The sequence below is a fragment of the Pseudonaja textilis genome, chromosome 10, assembly GCF_049901715.1.
Source record: "Pseudonaja textilis isolate UNSWEBS1 chromosome 10, rPseTex1.2, whole genome shotgun sequence".
Lineage (NCBI taxonomy): Eukaryota > Metazoa > Chordata > Lepidosauria > Squamata > Elapidae > Pseudonaja > Pseudonaja textilis.
Window position 1 is genome coordinate 6,929,763 of NC_141999.1, and position 19,771 is coordinate 6,949,533.

The 19,771-nt window shown below is 42.4% G+C and overlaps 1 long non-coding RNA gene across 1 annotated transcript in view; it reads left to right on the forward strand.

Moving 5' to 3' along the window:
* The first annotated feature begins 555 nt into the window (after positions 1–555).
* LOC148124890 (uncharacterized) overlaps positions 556–19,771 on the forward strand; it is a 36,349-nt gene continuing 17,133 nt past the window's right edge. The window contains exon 1 of the long non-coding RNA XR_015744752.1: positions 556–663. This is a non-coding gene — a long non-coding RNA (uncharacterized LOC148124890). The remainder of the gene's footprint in view (positions 664–19,771) is intronic.

Below are 19,771 nucleotides of genomic sequence, written 5' to 3' on the forward strand. Positions count from 1 at the left end.
TTTTCAATTCAAATAAGCAAAAAGGCTATGACTATGATGAAGTCAACCCACTTCTGAAAGTCATGTTGGATTGGTTCAGACTGTTGTCATTCAAACAGTTGGAGAAATAATTTAAATATTGCAAGGAGGCAGTTTTGATCAATGTGCAGCATTCTTGCATTCCTGGGTGCTTGATCAGGCAAACTTAATTTGTATGAAAATCATGTTTCCAGATTTAACTTTTTACTTAAAAGGCAGAGCAGAAATCAGTACCCTGAATAATAAAAACTGTGAGCATCATTAATGCTCCATCTTGGGCCAGAGTAGAACCTATAGAACATGTCAGAGAAGGCAATATTGTACCAGAAGCAGAGGTGCTATTCAGCCGGTTCGCACCTACTCGAGCGAACTGGTAGCAAGAATTTGGTGTGGGTCGCCGAACCAGTAGCCACATCTAGCTGGCCACGCCTCCAACCCGGTCACCTGGTTTCCGCTCACTCGCTTGCCCCGCCTGCCCGATGCTCACTGCCCCAGTTTAAAGGAGGACTGCTCCTCCACCCTAGCCATGCATTTTAAAGCAGCCACTTGAAAACACATGACTGTGGGTGGAACAGTGGTCCGTTAACCTGCAAAACTGTTCCAAGGCTGGATTCTTCATGGACACTAGAAGTATTGCTTCCCCTTGTGAGTAAAGTGCCTGGAGTGAGAGGGAAAGAACACTGGGGTGCGGGGGGGAATCCAGCCATGGGGAAATTTGCAGGAACTGCAAAAGCAAGTCCGTTTACCTGCAGAACTTCTCTAATGCTGGATTCACTTCCCTTTGTGAGTAAAGTGCCTGGAGAGAGAGGGAATGAAGGCTGACAGGGGTGGCTGGGTGTTTGAAAGAGAGAGAGAGAGAGAAGAAAATAAAGAAAGAAAGAAAGAAAGAAAGAAAGAAAGAAAGAAAGAAAGAAAGAAAGAAAGAAAGAAAGAAAGAAAGAAAGAAAGAAATGTTTCTTTTTTATTTTTCTTATATGTATCCATGTATTCATAACTATGTTTTTACTTATACCTACTATCGTGTAAGCAGTCGACAAACCAAATAAATTAAATAAATTAAAAGAAAGAAAACAAGAAAAAAAGGAAGAAAGGGGAAGGGAGAGAAAGAAAGAGGAAGAAGGAGAAAGAAAGAAAGAAAGAAAGAAAGAAAGAAAGAAAGAAAGAAAGAAAGAAAGAAAGAAAGAAAGAAAGAAAGAAAGAGAAAGAAATAGGGAAAGAGAGAGAATGTGTGGTGTGTATGAGAGAGAGAGAGAAAGGAAGGAAGGGAGAGAAAGTCAGAAAGAGAGAAAGAAAGAGAAAGAAAGAAAAAAAAAAGGAACCGAGAGATAGAGACAGATAAAACTCTGTGCTATTATTTTTAATTTTTCCATTGCTTATCATGTGTTAATATTTTACACTGTCCCTACACCTAGAGTGATTTTTCTGCCTTTCTTTTGCCCAGGGCTACCACACATTTTTCAGGGTTTACTTGCATTCAACGTCTATAGTCCAGAGCATAAATACACATGTGTTTAACAAGAGTTGAAAGGGACCTTGGAGGTCTTCTAGTCCAACCCCCAGCTCAGGCAAGAAAACTGAGGATGCCAAACTCTGAGTAGAAATCCTGGGAAAGGTGTCAGAATAACACTTAGAAGGGACTTTTGGAGGAACCCTATATATACCATTTCAGAGAAATGGCTGTCCAGTCTTTTCTTAAAAACTTCCAGTGATTGAGCACCCAGAACTTCTGGGGACAGGCAGTTCCACTGGTTAATTGTTCTCACTCACAGGAAGTTTCTCCTTAGTTTTAGGTTGCTTCTCTCTGTTCAGTTTCCACCCATTGCTTCTTGTTTGCATTCTGCTTCTTTGGAAAATAGATTCCCCCACGCCTTTCTTTGTGGCAGCCCCCTTAAAAGCCTGTTGCCTATCACACTCTTGAGTAAAGCATGTGAGCCATTTCCTCCTTTTGGTGGTCCATGAAAATACATCTATAGTATGCAGATAATAAAGTCAAAAAAGGTGAACAACATTTTTACAGAACTATAGATAAATTGAGGCTGGTTGTGACAAGGAATGGCTGGGAGGGGAGGGGCCAGCTGAGGCACCCCTTGATCTGAGTGACATTGAGTTGGCCACGCCCACCCAGTCACATGACCACCAAGCCACCCACCCAGAGTAAATGACCACTAAGCCATGCCCACCAATTAAGCCACGCCCACAGAACCAGTAGTAAAAAAAATTGAATTCCACCACTGACCAGAAGGCCTATTTGTCTGACCTGATCAGATGGCCATTTTGTGTGGGTCTATATCATTGATTGTTGACTTGAGGTCCTCCAGCCAAACTTTTATTGCTTTTAATTTCAGAAGTCTTCTGGAAGCCAGCTATTCAGCCCTGTGGCAAGGCAGGTAGACAACAAGTTGTCCAAAAAATAGATAAATGGGATAGGAAGGGTTAAGTGGACATTTCAGGGTGATCCTGCTCCTGCCCACTGTTTAATTAAGCTTCAGCTACCATTGACAAGCATCCATTTATGCATTTCATCTATCACCATAGAACATAGAATCATTGAATTGGATGGGACTTCGGTGTCTTCTGCTCCAACCCACTACTCATGGTCAAAGTTTTATACCATCCTGATCAAATAGTTGTGCGGCCTATTCTTGAAAACCTCCAGTGATGGGGCACCCACAATTCCAGAAGACAAGCTATCCCACTGATCATTCTCATTGTCAGATGATTTTTCCTTACTTCTAGGGTGGACAGCTCTTTAATGATCTTCCTTCAGTTACTTCTTGTCCTGCCCTCAGGTACTTTGGAGAATAGATTGATCCCCTCCAATATTTGTCACTTCAAATATTGGAAGGCTGCTAATCATGTCTTGCCTAGTACTTTCCTTCAATAGGTTAGACATGTCTAGTTCCCTTAACTGCTCCTCAGTTTAGTCTCCAGACCCCTTATCATCATTATCAGGTCTGATAAAGGGATCAGATCCGCCCCATCTGATCCCTTAGGAAAGAAAGACTCCCTAACTCCACTGGGTTGAAGTGATAGGTCCTTTTACTAAAATAGGTTGGTTGCAGTAGAGTCAGGGTAGAACTAGATTTCCCATACTCAAAAGATATAGAAACTTTCCCCACATCCCAGCCCTCCCCACACGACCAGTCTGTCAACAAGAGTTTGCCTTGGTGCTTTGAGAACGCGGAGGGGTTTAGGGTAATCCACATTCTTTCTCAAGGTGCATGACCTTAAATGCTGGCACAAACTGAGCTTCCCTGCTCTTTTGTCAAGCTATCATTCGCACTCCCAATTTTCCATCTGTGGAAAATTCCTCTCCCTCCTTCTAGCTTTTGATTGCAGGATGCCAGCAAGGTACCAAGCTAAAGATGGCAGACCTGACAGTTGCTCTTGCCTGCATTCTTTCCAGGATTTCAACATTTTTTTTCTGTATCATGATGGCCAGAACTGTATGCAGTATTCTACATACGGCCTCACACCCACACAGATGTCATACATACCCACTAGAATGCAAAGGGCTAAAGAGGGATGGAAAATTTGGTGCCCAGTCACTATAAGCAGTTCCAGACAACAAACAGGGTATGGGAGGTTTTTTGTGGCCCATAAGTTTCCTTCCTGATTTGTCTAGATAACTCTCTGGAGGAACTAAAAGGAACCTTTAAAAAAAAGGTGATTCCCTACCTTGTAGAAAAAAAATATTTTTTTCCTCCAAAAAGAGATGGAAATGGAAAGCAATGCGCCAAGTTGGAATCCCGAAGGTTTTTAATTCAGTTTTAGATCTAATTTTAAAAAAAGAAAAGATACTCCTTTTTAGTTGGCATCTCCAACGGGTGCTGTAAAGGCCAAGTCCAACAAAGTCCCTGTTTTCTACCTCTGGCTCTTATCAGTCACGCAACTGTATTTACAGAAGATTCCCAGACACCCCCTTTCCCCCAGTTTCTGAGGGCAAACATAGAGTTTGGGCCAAGTTCCTTATTTTCACATGTGAAGCCAGGGCCCCCAGCCTGCCTCTTGAGGCCCGCAGCTCACCTATGGAAACATCGCACTGCAGAAACGAACGGGTCTGTGTTATTCTTGGAGAGCAAAGAGAGATTGCTGGAGCACTGGAGTGAGGCCCTTCCCAGCAAGGTCGAACCCTGTCATAACATTCAAACAATAAAAAGGCAAGGGATGGCTGCAGAGCAACCAATTTGGCAGGAGGAGGACTGCCCTGGGCAGGAGTTGTTGTAAGCAAAACGGTCCCCTTAATCTTGTTTTCCACCTTGTTGGAACCAGTTGGTTAATAAAGGAAAAGAGAAAAGAAAGCCATCAATACATCCCCTCCTCAATCACCGATTCTGCCAATGAAAATATTCACTCCAAGACAGCGTGAAAAACAGAGTGAAGCTAATATATGTATCAACTCTCCCCATCAGTTTGGCCAAAAACCTCGGAGGTGTCTGTTACATCACCTTTTCACCGGGAACTTCCTCCACCTTCATTATGCCCTGCAATCATTCACAGGTCATTAAAATACAACCTTAAAGACTTCCCTCTGGCCAGACTGTGCTTTCCCGGGTTCCCAGTCATGCACAGGAGAGTCAGGAAATCACAGTTTATACCACGATCACCTTTACGACTGGGAAACTAGATCCAAATGGGTTTGGAGCAGATCCAACTTTTTGTCATTCATGATCTGGGAATCATCTGAATGATGTGGCCAAATAATCTTTTTTTTTCCTTTCTTTTTTCCTCGCCTTGTGCAGAGTTTTCAATAGCTGGATGTTTTCCAGAAGGTGAGAGTTATTTGCAAATAACATTTCCTCTCCTTACTTTTCAACCTCCTTGCTGCTTAATTTCAGGGCAAACACTTTGATTGGCTTCATCCTGCCCTGCTGCTCATTTTCATTAATTTTACAGTAACTCAATTAGAATCAGGAGCTCAGCAATCAAAGAGGAAATGCCAAACAACTCCGTTATAGCGGAGCACAGTAACTTACCTTCTGTTCGTTTATTTATTTTTAAGAAAAGGAAGGAATGAAAAGGAAACTCGCTCGCCAAGCCTCAGTTTTTGGAATAGCGTTTATTTCCAAAAAAGGTCTTGGATCCAACAGCAATAGCACAGGCTTATATACCGCTTCACAGTGCTTTACTAAGGCTTATATACCGCTTCACAGTGCTTTACTAAGCCCTCTCTAAGCAGTTTACAGAATCAGTATATTTTCCCCATCAATCTGGGTGAGGATTTTACTGACCTTTGAAGGATGAAGGATGAGTCACCCTGGCTGGTGAGGACTGAACTCCTGGCAGTCAGCAGAATTAGCCTGCAATACTGCATTCTAACCACTGCACCACCATGGCTTTTGGCAATAACTGCCCCACATATAATTTTAAAAGATGTAAACAGACATTGGCTGAAGCCTGGTGCTTCTCTGCTAGAAAAAAAACCCAAGCATACCAATAAAGAATATTTGTAGCTCGGGGTTTGGTGTTCTCTAAGTTTGGTTGTTTTCTTGCAGATGTTTCATGACTCAACTAGGTAACATCATCAGTGCATTTGTATATAAATAGAGAGCAGACCCAACCCCCTTCTAGCACTGATGATGTTGCCTAGCTTGGGTAATGAAACATCTGCAAGAATAAGCAAGCTCATAGAGCACCAAGGACCCCTCAAAAGCAACATAGATATGAGTGGGGAGAGTAAAAACAGCATCTGCAGCTATTAGAAATGGCTGGGAACAGCCTCACCAATGAATACGATTGGGATCCCTGTATGGGATAAGCATTCTCGGATGTCTCCAAAAATACTGCTCATATTTATTTTATTTATTAAACAAATTTATATAGCTGCCCAACTCACACATAGGTGATTCAGGGCAGCTTACAAAATTTAAAAAAAGATCTACCATATAATAAAAATCCCTTAGGGCAGCAAGAACATAGCACTAGCAATAGCGCTTAACTTATATACCACTTTATAGTGCTTTACAGCCCTCGTATTGGTTTACAGAATCAGCATATTGCCCCAACGATCTGGGTCTTCATTTTACCCACCTCAGAAGGATGGAAAACAGATTCAACCTTGAGCTCCGTGAGATTTGAACTGCCAAAGTGCAGGCGGCCAGCAGGCAGCAGAAGTAGCCTGCAGTACTGCATTCTAACCACTGAGCCACCACAGCTCTGATCATGATCAGTTCGGTTTCCATTTCTGGTCCTGAGGCTGCCCACAATTTCACATTTTTAGGGCCTTTTGGAAAAGCAACCAGGTGGGGCCAACCATACTTTTGGCGGTGAGGAATGATGTTCTATGGAGAAGGGAACACCACAAAGAAGGCCCTTTTCACAGCTCCACCAGATGTACCTTCCTAATTGACAGGTTCTGTAACATGTGCCTCTAAATTACATAAATAAATTGCATGAAAATGTAGAATGAGAAGGGAGGGCAGAGGAAGGTAGGGGGAGCAAAAAATATTCAAATGTATCCCTCCCTCAGTTTGAGCTATACTGGTTTGCATAGGTGACAATATGCTATATTTTCTTCTCATTATATTTATTTGCCTGATTTTGGCTCACATCTGTTAGGTTGGTTGGACTGAGGGTGAGGGTCCTATCTACAGCCATCAAATAAACTCCATGCTCAAATTATGGGTCTCAACTTAACATCTGAACCATCAAACCCACCAAACCATACTGACACTTCTAGGTCTGGTTTCATTTAGCCATGGGAGATTATGTTTTCTCATCAACGACGCAACTAAAACTAATAGCACAGCTGTATGGGGAAATTGCTTAGGATTATCCTTTTTTGAAACCCACCCACCCCACAAACAATCCACCTATTTCTTCTCAGATGGGAAAGAAAGCACTTGAAATTTGAAATGACTGAATGCATGGAAAAGGAAAGCTAACAGTATAATGTGAATCATTTGGACTCCTAATGCTCTAAATTTCATATTCTCTCTTTTTTCTTTCTGAGGATTAGCTTTGTGTATCTTTTATTATAATTCTTTGACCCAGTTGGGAATGCCTGTTCTTTTTTTCCTGCAATTCAAAGTTTATGACAAAGCTTACAAGGGCTTTTGTGCTATAAAGTCAGGGATAAAGTCCTCAACAGTGTGCTGTCCATTCTTTCTGGAATCGTCAGGAAACACTTTAGTGATAAGGCAAAAAGAACAGGAGAAAATTGAACAAAGCATCCCACCACAAGGCTATTCAACTGGGAAATAGCACATGCAGGATGACGAAATCTCTATTTATCCCCAAACTCAGCAGGCGGAACTGAGAAAGCTTTGTGCCAGGAACCCAGAAATCCTCTTTATAACACTAGAGGAAGCAAACTTTGGGGGCTGACAAACCCTTTTGGAAGGCTGAGATCATATTGAGTTCCTCTCACAAAATGGCTGCTGTTAGGCCCAACCTAAGACTCCCCTTAATCCCAACACTTTCATCGCCTTATCCCGAGACCCCAAATGGGTATGTAATCTAAGCCAAGGATCTGCAACCTTGGCAACTTCAAGACTTGTAGACTTCAACTCTCAGAATTCCTCAGCCAGTCATGCTGGCTGAGGAATTCTGGGAGTTGAAGTCCACAAGTCATAAAGTTGTCAAGGTTGGAGACCCCTGTTCTAAGCCACACATCATGTTGATTTTCTACAAACATCCATAGGGAATGCATGTGAGACCCCAAAACTTTCATAGAAATAAAGAATTCCTCTCCAAATTTAAAACATCTATTAAAATGTTCCAAGGAAGCAAGTGGAAAGTGGGAGGTGGAGAGTTTTGGCATTATCAGGCCTGCTTGTGAGCTCCTGAGAAGTTGCCTTTGGCCAACGACAGCTAAAAACAGAATGTGGAGCTAAATTAGCTGGATCTCTTGGGCAATTCTTACATATTTTCTGTGTTCTTTCTCATACAGCATTTTGCTGTAGCCCCTATTTTTAAACCCTTCATTCCTCCTACCTCATTCCCACCCAATCTCATGTCTTATGACCTAGGAGTGAGCATTCCAGAAATTGCAACTACCAAAACATTTTGCATAATTGTTTATTTAGCCTTTAACATACACCCAGGAAGTAACTTTCTTCTCTCTGAAACTGATGTGCGGACTGAAAATTACATGTAATAGAGTAAGATAGACTTACAAGCTCAGGGGTTTCAAGGGAATGGGATCCTTTGAACTGGATTTTTGTACCATGCCATCCTAAACTGGCTTGTTTTGTCTTGGATGGATATGTCCCGTGAAACCAATTATTGTGCTAAAAACAGAGTTATTCAGTGGGAAGTGTCAACATCTGCGAAAATGGTAGGTTCAGCATCCTGATCAAAGTCCTTTTCTACACATGTACAAGTAAGATTGAGCTTCTATCCATCATGTTGGAGGTTTTGATCATCCCTGCGGACACCTCTATTTATAGATGACAATTTACTTAAGCAAATTGTGAGTTCTGTTGTTTTTATTTAACATCATAGTTTCACTAAAACATGGCTTTGGATGGCAGTAAGATATCTTTAGGGGAAATTGTTTCTATTATATTTTTTGAAATGTTTCAGTCTTGATGGATTTGAAGGGTTCCAAGCAAGATTTTAAATTTGGCCTTAATTTTGCTTAGGCGGGGAGGGCTGGGGGGGGAAAGAAAGATAACTAAACAATTGCCATCACAAAGCTCACATGTTCCGCTGGATTTTAACCATGCAATCTTGTGGGCTGAAAATTGAGACTAGGGTCTTCCCTGTGACCAGAAGGTCAATCTTCAACCCATTTCTGTCCTGGTGCAATGTCAGGAATCTACCCACTCTATAAAGCAAGCAGTTTGACTCAACATCAAGCATATTCCTATGTCTCCACTGCTTGGGATCGGCATCCCAAATCCGGTTCCATTATCTTCAGACCAGTGTTCCTCAATGTCAACAACTTGAAAATATGTGGAGTTGCCAGAATTCCCCAGCCAACATGTCCATGTATCTTCCATTCACCAAAGTTGGGAAACACTGTGCTAGAAGTGCACACCAGACTCACTCACGCACCACAGCACGTTGCATGGCTGCAATGTCCAGCCAGCCAGCCAATGACCAAAGCTGGGCAGGCTGGTTTTAGCATCACCACGAGCCAACAGCTACTCTGTTTTGATTAAGGCCTGGGGACATAATCTATTATTAATCTATGACTGATATATTCTGGATGGGCAAGTAGCAGACCTCCTGGGTAGCTGCAGTCTGATTCATTCCTAACAGCCATCCCTGGACTATGGCAGATGAAATATTGCAGTAGCCAGAAGCCGGGCAGCAGGTGTTCAGCTCTCTGAGATCACTTGAATCCATCCTGCAGAAGAGCTGTGGGATTTACCAACTTCTTCTCCCCTTCCAAAAATGGTATGTATCATTCTAAATTCAAAAAAAAGCTAAATCCCAATCTGGCTTTCCATTTGCATCCTAGATCCTTAGTGACATTCACTTTGAAATAAATCAGTGAAAAAGTCTTGCATCTAATGTTACTCCAGGCTATGAATTTTTTTCCCCACATGAAACTGCGACTTAAAGGCAAGGCAGAAAGGACAGGGGTTTATGGAAAAAAGTTGAGTGCCACTCACAGAAGGAAAAGGATCTCTCTTACTATCCTGTATCCTTTCTCCATTTGCCCCTAATAATGGCACAGACCTGCTCTGAAAAAACAAATACTTGATTTATTATGCATTCTACCCTCGAATGCTGATTGTCTGACCACAATAAAAGTTAATAATTAAGCAGAAACACAGGCAAAAAATCACACAAAACCTATAAAATCAATATACATTGGCCAAATTATTTCACAACCACCACTTACACAAACATAGCATCCCACATCTCTCACTTGATACTCTGCTATCTGACTTGGCTAATAAGAGTTACAACAGGATAGCCCTGTCATCAAAATTTACTAATTGCCATTCTCCACACCTACTTACAACTACTTCACCGAATTATTCAATAGGTAAGATCTTTGGTGCTCTCTGAGCTCGGTTGTTTTCTTGCAGATGTTTCACTACTCAACTAGGTAATATAATCAGTGCTACTGGTAGAAAGGAATGGAGTTTGTTCTATGTTTATACACAAGTGGATTGGCCTATCAGTGTTGTTGAGAATGTTCTTGTTGGAACCTTTTGATTAGGTGGTTGTTACTGTTAGCTTGTTTATCTGAGTTGACAGTTCCTTGATTTGGGCATTGTTTATTGCTTCACTGTTGGTGTAGTATTAATCTTGGTGTTAATCCCTGCTTATCTGCGTGTCGATTGCTTATTGATTACCCAATAAGGAAATTTTCAAATCTCTCTTTAATGCATCCAAAAATTCTAGCCTGGGACTGGAAACCAGACTTGCAAACGAAGTGCAGCAGGACACGATAAGGAATGAAACAAAGCCCTGTCCTATGGATTGATTGATTCATTACATAGACAGGATCCCAAAGGTGCTTTTTCAGAAGCCAACTGGACTTCCTTTGTTTTTCTTTCAAGACATTTTGCTTCTCATCCAAGAAGCTTCTTCAGTTCTCAGTTCTTGAAAAAAAAGAAAAAAAGTCCAGTCGTTTTTTGAAAAAGCACTTTTGGGACAACCATGACCCGGATGATGAAGAATCTCCATATAGGATAATGCCAAAACAGAAAAAGGGACAATCCAAAGACCTTAACATCAAGGACAATATATATCCTTTTTTTCTGCTCAGGAGTTATCTCCATGTCAAACCCATCCCATAAGTGAGGCATGCTGAAGTCATCCCTGGCTATCCCAGTGCTAAAGATGCAGTTTTCCTCTATTTTGAAAGTAAGTCATATCAAAGAATAGTAAGCTTTGAGTGATCTAAAACTTTGGGGGACTGCAGTGAAGGAGACGAGGGGCAGGAGTGGCAATGAGGCAACACATTTTCCATCAGTAGAGTTTTTTGCCCACTCTAGACTGGCTGAATCAGTGGTGGGGCCAGTCTACCAGTTCAATCCAAGAAACTCTGAGAAGCCAGAGAAGGCACCTCATCGGAGTGACAAAAGTTGAGTTAGAGAGAGGCATATTAGAAGCAAATAATCTGCTTCTTTCTAACCCCCCAGGAAATTGACTGTCTCTCCCTCCTTTCATAGCTTTTTCTCCCATGCTCCTTCTCTGCCCTTTCTCCTGACCCTGTGGGAAAGTTGCCCACCCTTCTGCCTTTTCTGGCCGAACTTTCTGGTCACAGTCCCCAGTGGACTTCATGTCCCTCCCTCCCAATTGGATTTCATTTCTGGCAACTAGAAGCAAGAAGCGATAGAGACCCTGACAGAAAAGGAAGCCCCTGCCTAGATTTTGAGTACAAGTTCCAAAGGATGAACTCTTTGGCTGTTGTTTACTCCACCGTAAGTTCATTTACTGTGCAGCAAAGAACAGAATAGTATGTTCCCTTGGGAGGTCTATGTTTAAACTGATTATTATGGAACATCAGAACGTGGCATTTGGGGCTATTGAGCAGCAGCAGCATCTTTCAACTGACATAGACTAATATATAGTTGTTTCTTCGTTTGTATCCAGTCTTTACTATTTGTACAAAAAACTCAAGAAGGAGAATATATCCAACATACCCTCTTCCTATTTCCTCCATAACATCCTTGTGAGGTGGGTTGGGCTGAGAAAGAGAGACTGGCCCCAAACCACCCACCTAGTTTTCATAACTAAGGTGGTACTAGAACACACTGTCTCCCGCTTTCTACAGTAGCTTGGTGCCTTAACCACAAGATCAAACCGACTTCAATTTTTTTTCCTTGCATCTGCTTCATTTGACATTGTAAATTCTGCTGTTGAATTTAACATGTTAACAGATTAACAGAGTTGGAAGGGACCTTGTAGGTCATCTAGTCCAACCCCCCACCCAACCAGACCCTATACCATTTCTGACAAATGGCAGTTCAATATCTTCTTGAAAGTCTCCAGTGATGAAGTTCGCATAACTTTGGTCTACTTTGTCGAATGCTTTGCTGAAGTTTAAGTATAATGTCCGCAGTATTTCGCTGGTCTATTAGTGACTATGTTGAAAAATGAAATAAGATTGGTTTGGCATGATCTGTTTTTAACAAACCCATGCTGACTTCTAGTTATTACTGTACTTGTTTCTAGATGTTGGCAGATCTGGGTTTTTTTTATTATCTTTTCCAGTATTTTCTCAGGTATTGATATTAGGCTGATTGGTCTGTAGTTTCCTGGGTCTGTTTTTTTTTTCCCCTTTTTGAAGATATCAGCTCTTTTCCAGTCCTCTGCTAATTCCCCAGTGCTCCTGGATTTTTGGAAGATGTGGTGCAGTGGTTCTGAGATGACTTCTGCCAGCTCCTATAGAACTCTAATCCATCAGATCCCGGTGATTTGTGTTCATCAAGATCATACAGGTGTTATCTTACCATATTTTGGCTTCTTTTAACTTTTATTTATAAACGCTTATGATAGGATTGTGGAAGATCACACAATTATGTTTCTGTGTTTTGTTACTATCCTGAATGACTTATAGTCCAGAGATATATTTATAGGTAGCCCTAAAGTTACAACTGCAATAGTCATAAGTAATAATGATCATAAAACAGATTGGTCATATGACAAATCCAATTTTATAATAGATTTTTCTGCAGTTTTTGGCAAAATCAAACTGCAGTCAGAGGACTATGACACAGCAAACAGCCCTAACTGCAGTCACTTGATTGTGAGGTGGGGCAATGATTGGAAATTCAGAGCCCTCTTTTCAGGTTGGTCATAATTTTGAACATTCAGTAAATTGAGGACTAACTGCATTCGTTCATCTGGCTTTTGCATAACTTAAAAGATGTGCCAATCATTACGTCTGCAAAAGGGCAACGACACAGCTAGACCTTGATTGTTTGAGGCAGGCTCGGAGCTTAGATGATTTTTTCCAAAAGCTCTCTTTCAATCTGATGAAAAAATATTTGCTTTTCATTGTTTCTTCCAAATGAGAAGAGACTTCTAGTGTCATTCTCCCCCGGAAGAATGAGGGCTGGCAACCTTGCTCATGTTTGGTGGCACATTGGCTAAAATATGGCTGTGAATGGATTCCTTTTCACTGAACCAACCTCTGTTCAAAGATCTCAGCCTCTTCCTTCTACATCTTGCAAGAGAAAGCATTCCCAAAGCATCGGGAATTCTTCCAATCAGACATTTTTTTTCCAGTTGGAAATGTGGGGAGCACTAGAAGGGCAAGTCAGAGAAAACAACAGGATTAGCACTAACTTTCTCTGCCAGTTCCATCAACAAGGTCACCATTGAGACAAATGCAAAATAAATTCTCCCCCAAAAAGTTTTAATATTAAAATTTCCATGTCGGAAGCACTAAGTTTTTCCATGGTGAAAGGATCAACAAGTGACATCACCATTGCCCAGAGGATGCCCACTCGAAGGTCTTCTCATGTCCCCAATAACGAGCTCAGCAAAATGGTACCTATTTATCTACTCACAATTGCATGTTTTTGAACTGCGAGGTCAGCAGGAGCTGGAGCGAATGACAGGAGCTTACCTTGACACATGGTACCACCACTCAGGTTTCAAACGTGAGCTTGCCAATTGTCAACCCAGTGTCCTAACTACCTGAGCTACCATGGTTCGCTCAACCTCTCCTGAAAGTCAGGTAGAAAAGCAGAAAACCAATTTGTAGGAGAACATAAACCAAAGCTTGGTTTCAAAGCAGAGCTTAAAATCATAGGGTTCTCTTAAGATACTTGACATCCCATATTTGACATAATTCTAACTCTAACCATTCCCAGGGAGAGAGTTGAGATGCTCAAAATCTAAAGAGCCTTTATCTTTGCTCAGGCTGAGAAGCAGAGAATACAAATCTTCTGGTCTTTGTGTTGGGAGATCAAATCTACCCTCAGACCCCTTTCTGGAAGGATCCTACGGAAATGTGTCTGGAGGGAGCGACAATGTCAGGATGCAGGAAGTTACCCAGCAATTCTTGAGCGAGCCTTCCTTTAAACTGGGATGTTCACACACATTTGTCAGTGGCTCTTGGCGTGGCACAGCCAGTCCTTTGGGCTCCTGATTGTCTGAGACGAGTTCAGTCACCGCTGTGTTATATTTAACCTGATTCTTCGGTGGCAATGAAAGGGAATTGTTTGGGACCTTCACTTTCCTGGAATGTCAATTGTTGGAAAAGGCTTGATAGAGGCCAACACAATAAGAGGCCCTGGGGTGCAGCTTTCTCCAGAGAAAAGGGGGATAAGAGAAGGCAGGGTGGGAATAATTTTGAAATCTCTTTCCATGGTCCCAATACCCACAAGTATTAGGTAGTCCTGCAGAAGGATGAATGTATATATTTTGGTGTGTTGATTTTGGGGTACTTGATTAAGTTCAATTGTTTTTATTTTCACAGCTGTGCAAATCTATGCAGCCTATTTGTTAAAGGTGAGAATCTTATAAAATCTTCACACTAAAATTTGCAAGAATTTTGACGAACACTTCCCCAGTTGTGTCTTTTTGTATCTTTGCAAATAAATCATCCTGATAAGTTGCATCTTTATGCATTTAAACTGGGGCTAATATTTTTTTTCTAATGTGCTTTTTTTAAAGGGAGCATTGCCAAATTGCTTTACAAAATTCATAAAAGTACAGACTTCAGGAAAGTTCACATTTAATTGCATATAAAATCATTTTCTCTCCCACCCTTGGCTAATGGTGCCCTTGTCTAAATCCACAGTCAGGCCTTTGCTTTTCATGGACTCCTGCCGTTTCCTGTTCACTTAAACTGAATTGCAAAACTGACCTTTCTGAAAATCCAAATGTAACAGTTCTATGTCTTTTCTTAGTAGTTCAATATCTGGAATAACAAATGAGGAACTGCACAGCAACCAGTGACCAGGACAGAAATAGGTCTGATTGCATCTGAAAGTCAAAAATTTCCATCCTGAGAAAATAAAAGGGCTTATTTTCAGGGAGATAGAGAATGGTGTTGTTGTTTTTTTCTGAGACAATGATCTGGCCTTAATCATTTTAAGGATTGCCCTTGAAATCTTTCGTTCTAACCTTTGCTATAATAGAGACTTTGCCTTCAGATTCGTAATGTTTAGTAATGTGTGTGTGTGTTTGTGTAGGTAGTCTTTGACATGACCGCAATTGGAACAGAATTTTAGTTGCTAAGTGATGTGGTCCTTAAACACATCATAACATGACCAGAGCTGATTTTTCAACCATGTTTACTGTGGTTGTTAAGCAAATCATATGGTTGTTAAGCGAATCCAGCTTCCCCAATTAACTTTACTTGTCAGAAGCTGGCTGGGATCTGATCACAAATTGTTCATCAGACATTGCAAGACACTGCAACCATTGTATATGCAAGCCAGCTGCCAAGCATCTGAATTTGATCACATGACCACAGGGGTGGTACAACAATGGAAACTTTGAGGATGGGTCATGTTGTAGATTGAGCAATGAGAGGCTAGACCAGGGCATGGATGCAACAAGACTTTATTTAAGAAATAAAGGACTGAACGTGTTAGCCTTGCCTGGAGCAGGCTCACAGCGAACAGCGGCTGACCGAACCCTGCAGCTGGCTTTTATAGCCGGCTGTCGAGGGCAGCCAGCCAATGAGGGGCAGCAAACGCCCCCGCAGCATGAACGGACCTGGGTGGGGACTTTGGCAAGTTCCAGGGACATAACACCCCTTCCCCCCAGATGCGAACATGCATAGTCATTTAAATAAGCGGGTGGTCTGTGCTGGCGCCCCGAGCGTCGTAACTCGGGCAAGTTGCCAAGTGTCTCAGAGTTCGAAGGAACTGGTAGGGTTGGTGATGGGGTGCGAACTCGTTCGGAGGCCTGTGCTGGTACCGGTGAAGTGCTTCTGGCTGGTGGTGCCGTGGCCCCATCAGATGGTTCAGGCGGAGGACCCATCGGGCAGTCCCGGTCTACTGCCTGCTCCCTCGGTTCGGGTGACCGAACCCTGCAGCTGGCTTTTATAGCCGGCTGTCGAGGGCAGCCAGCCAATGAGGGGCAGCAAACGCCCCCGCAGCATGAACGGACCTGGGTGGGGACTTTGGCAAGTTCCAGGGACATAACAGGTCACAAGTCATTTTTTCTGAAACTATTATAACTGTTTGAACCAGAGGCGCTATTCGACCGGTTTGCACCTATTCAGGCTAACCGGTAGCAGTTATTTGGCATGGGTCGCCGAACCGGTGGCAATCCCTGGCTGGCCACACCCCCAACCCAGTCTCCCAGTCACTCACTTGTGATCGCTCTCCTAGCTTTCGGTTCCCCGCGTCCTCTTTCTCCCCGGGGAAAAGGAAGAAAGGCATGGACGCTGCAAGTATCGCTTTCCCCATGTGAGTTAAAGTGTCAGGAGTGAGAAAGAGTGTGACAGAGGGGGTGGGGGAATCCACTCAAGGAGAAATTTAAAGGAGCTGCTTCCAAAATGCTTGTCTGTTAAGTGTTCTGTGTGTGTGTGTGTGTGTGTGTGTGAGAGAGAGAGAGAGAGAGAGGGAGAGACAGAGACAGAGAGACAGAGAGAGAGAGAGAGAGAGAGAGAAAGAAAGAAAGAAAGAAAGAAAGAAAGAAAGAAAGAAAGAAAGAAAGAAAGAAAGAAAGAAAGAAAGAAAGAGGAAGGTAGAGAAAGAAAGAAAAAAAACAGGAAGAGAGAGAGAGAGATAAAACTCTGTGGTATTATTTTTAATTGTTCCATTATTTATCATGTGTTAATATTTTACACTGTCCCTACACCTAGAGTGATTTTTCTGCCTTTCTTTTGCCTAGGGCTACCACATATTTTTCAGGGTTTACCTGCATTCAACGTCTATAGTCCAGAGCATAAAATACACATGTGTTTAACAAGAGTTGAAAGGGACCTTGGAGGTCTTCTAGTCCAACCCCCAGCTCAGGCAAGAAAACTGAGGGTGCCAAACTCTGAGTAGAGGTCCAGGGAAAGGTGTCAGAATAATACTTAGACGGGACCTTGGAGTGAACCCTATACCATTTCAGAGAAATGGCTGTCCAGTCTTTTCTTAAAAACTTCCAGTGATTGAGCACCCAGAATTTCTGGAGACAGGCAGTTCCACTGGTTAATTGTTCTCACTCACAGGAAGTTTCTCCTTAGTTTTAGGTTGCTTCTCTCTGTTCAGCTTCCATCCATTGCTTCTTGTTTGCATTATGCTTCTTTGGTAAATAGATTCCCCCACGCCTTTCTTTGTGGCAGCCCCTTAAAAGCCTGTTGCCTATCACACTCTTGAGTAAAGCATGTGAGCCATTTCCTCCTTTCGGTGGTCCATTGAAGTACATCTATAGTATGCAGATAATCAAGTCAAAAAGCTGAACAACATTTTTACAGAACTATAGCTAAGTTGAGGCTGGTTGTGACAAGGAATGGCTGGGAGGGGAGGGGCCAGGTGAGGCACCCCTTGATGTGAGTGACATTGAGTTGGCCACGCCCACCCAGTCACATGACCACCAAGCCATGACCACCTAGTCACATGACCACTAAGCCACACCTACCCAGTCACATGACCACAAGCCATGCCCACCAAATAAGCCATGCCCACAGAACCGGTAGTAAAAATTTTGAATTCCACCACTGGTTTGAACCATCATTAAATGAATAGTCATAAGTCAAAAATATTTATTTATTTGGGTGTGTATTTATTTATACTGGTTGCATTACTCCAAGGAGAAGTGAAGAACAAAATCAGGAACTTTTTTCCTAGCAATGCTTGGTTTTCCTTATGACTTCCTTCCTTCCTTCCCTCCTTCTCCCTCTCCCTCTTCCGATAGCCAAAAATGCAAAGGAGCTGCAAGCTCTGGTAGGTAATGAAAGTCAACAAACACGGTGGAAAACAATGGAACTAAAATTAAATGCAAAAGAGACTGAGCTAATGATAGGTACAGCACCAGGACAGAAAGAGTACTGGCTCTTTTGAAATTTAGTGTCAGAGAAGATTCCTAAGAATATCATGGAGCAAACCAAATGGATCATTGACCCTATCAATCCAGAATTCTCAGAATTCTCAGAATTCTCTCTTGAAGCAAAAAAGGGCCGGGCTCAAATTATCTTACTTTGTCAAATTTTGCAAACACTTAACACTCTGAAGAAGTCTGTAATGATGGGAAAGGTGGGAAGAAGTGAAAGAAGAGGACCAGCAGAGTGGATGGACTCATCATAATTGGATCACTGGAAGACCTGAAGGACCAAGTTAGGCACAGATTATCAAGGGGGAAATTTATCTATGTGTTCATTGAGAGTCAACATCAATTTGCTGGCATATAATCAATGAATTAGTCGATTATCATTTATCATTTAGAATGAATGAGCTGAAAGTGACCTTGGAGGTCTTCTAAACCAGTCCACTTCTCAAGCAAGAGAACCTATACTATTTCAGATAACTGATAGTCTAGAACAGGGGTGTCAAACTCAATTTCATTGAGGGCTGCATCAGGGTTCTGTTTGACCTGGGGGGGCTGGAGGCATGGCCAGCATGACATCACTTGTGTTGGGGGTGCCTGTAGTGACCCGAGTACTCTGACAGCAAAAACGGTCTCCCAAGCTCCGTTTTCAGCTGTGACAGCCTCCTGCAACTTTCTGCCAGCAAAAATGGAGCTTCGGAGGGCTGTGTGCAGCCCTGCCAAGCTCCGTTTTCACTGGCAGAGGCACCGCTGGCCCATTCTTCGCTATTTCCATGGCAGCCCCGCAGGCCAGATCTAAGCACCTCATGGGCCAAATTCGGCCCCAAGCCTTGAGTTTGGCACCCCTGGTCTAGAATCTTATTAAAAAGTTTCAGTGATGGGGCACCCACAACTTCTGCTGGCAGGCTGTTCCACTGGTTAATTGTCCTCACAGTCAGCAAGTTTCTCCTCAATTCCCAGGTTGTTTCTCTCCTTGATTAGTTTCCAACCATTATTTCTTGTCTTCTCTTTTGATGCTTTGGAGAATAATTTGACCCCCTCTTCTTCTTTGGGGCAGCCCCTCAAGTCCTGTAATACTGCTATCATGACACCCCTAATTCTTCTAATAATCCTTATCCAATAGTAAATAAATGCCTAATAATCCTTATCTAAGATTTAAGTGGTACACAGGATCCTGGGATTCTACAGCCGCACAGTCACTAGATGGTAGAATATGACACCTCCAAACATGAAACCGAAATGATGGACCTCTGGAGATAAAAGGCAGTGTTGGGAAGAAAACGATGTGGAACCTGATGGGAACAAAAGTGGAGCTTTGTATGGGTTGTGAATTACTTGACCCAAAGCCCAATGTCACTGTGTTGCAATACTTAAAGATCTAGTCATGTTCATCCTTGACAAGTCTACTCTCAGCCATTGGATCTAATAAGTGTCTGGCATAAACAACCAGACCCACACATGTAGAGTTCAACCTAACTACTTTATTGTTCCCTGCCAATAGTGCAGGAATCTACACAGACTGGCAACTTTCATATGAGAAGGACTAGTTAAGGCTTAAAGGCATTAAAGGGGGTGGGGTCAGACCATGCTCTCTTATGTTTACATAATGAGTCCGTGTTAATTCCCCATTTCAACCTTCCTTCTGACTGGGATGGTTGCTCTTCAACATCAGGGAACATCAAATGCTCTCTTGCTCTCTCGCTCTCGCTCTCTCTGATCAGTCTGACTCATCGGTGATTGCTATGAAGAGAAAAAAGTGAAAGGAAATCTCCAAGTCAGCTGTCCCAAACTCCTGAAGAAAAGATGAAATATAAACCTAGCAACTCGATAAACAGATTTGAACTGCATCAGGTAGCAAGAGGGTTTAACTAAATCAGCCAGCAACTGGTTCCAACAATGATTC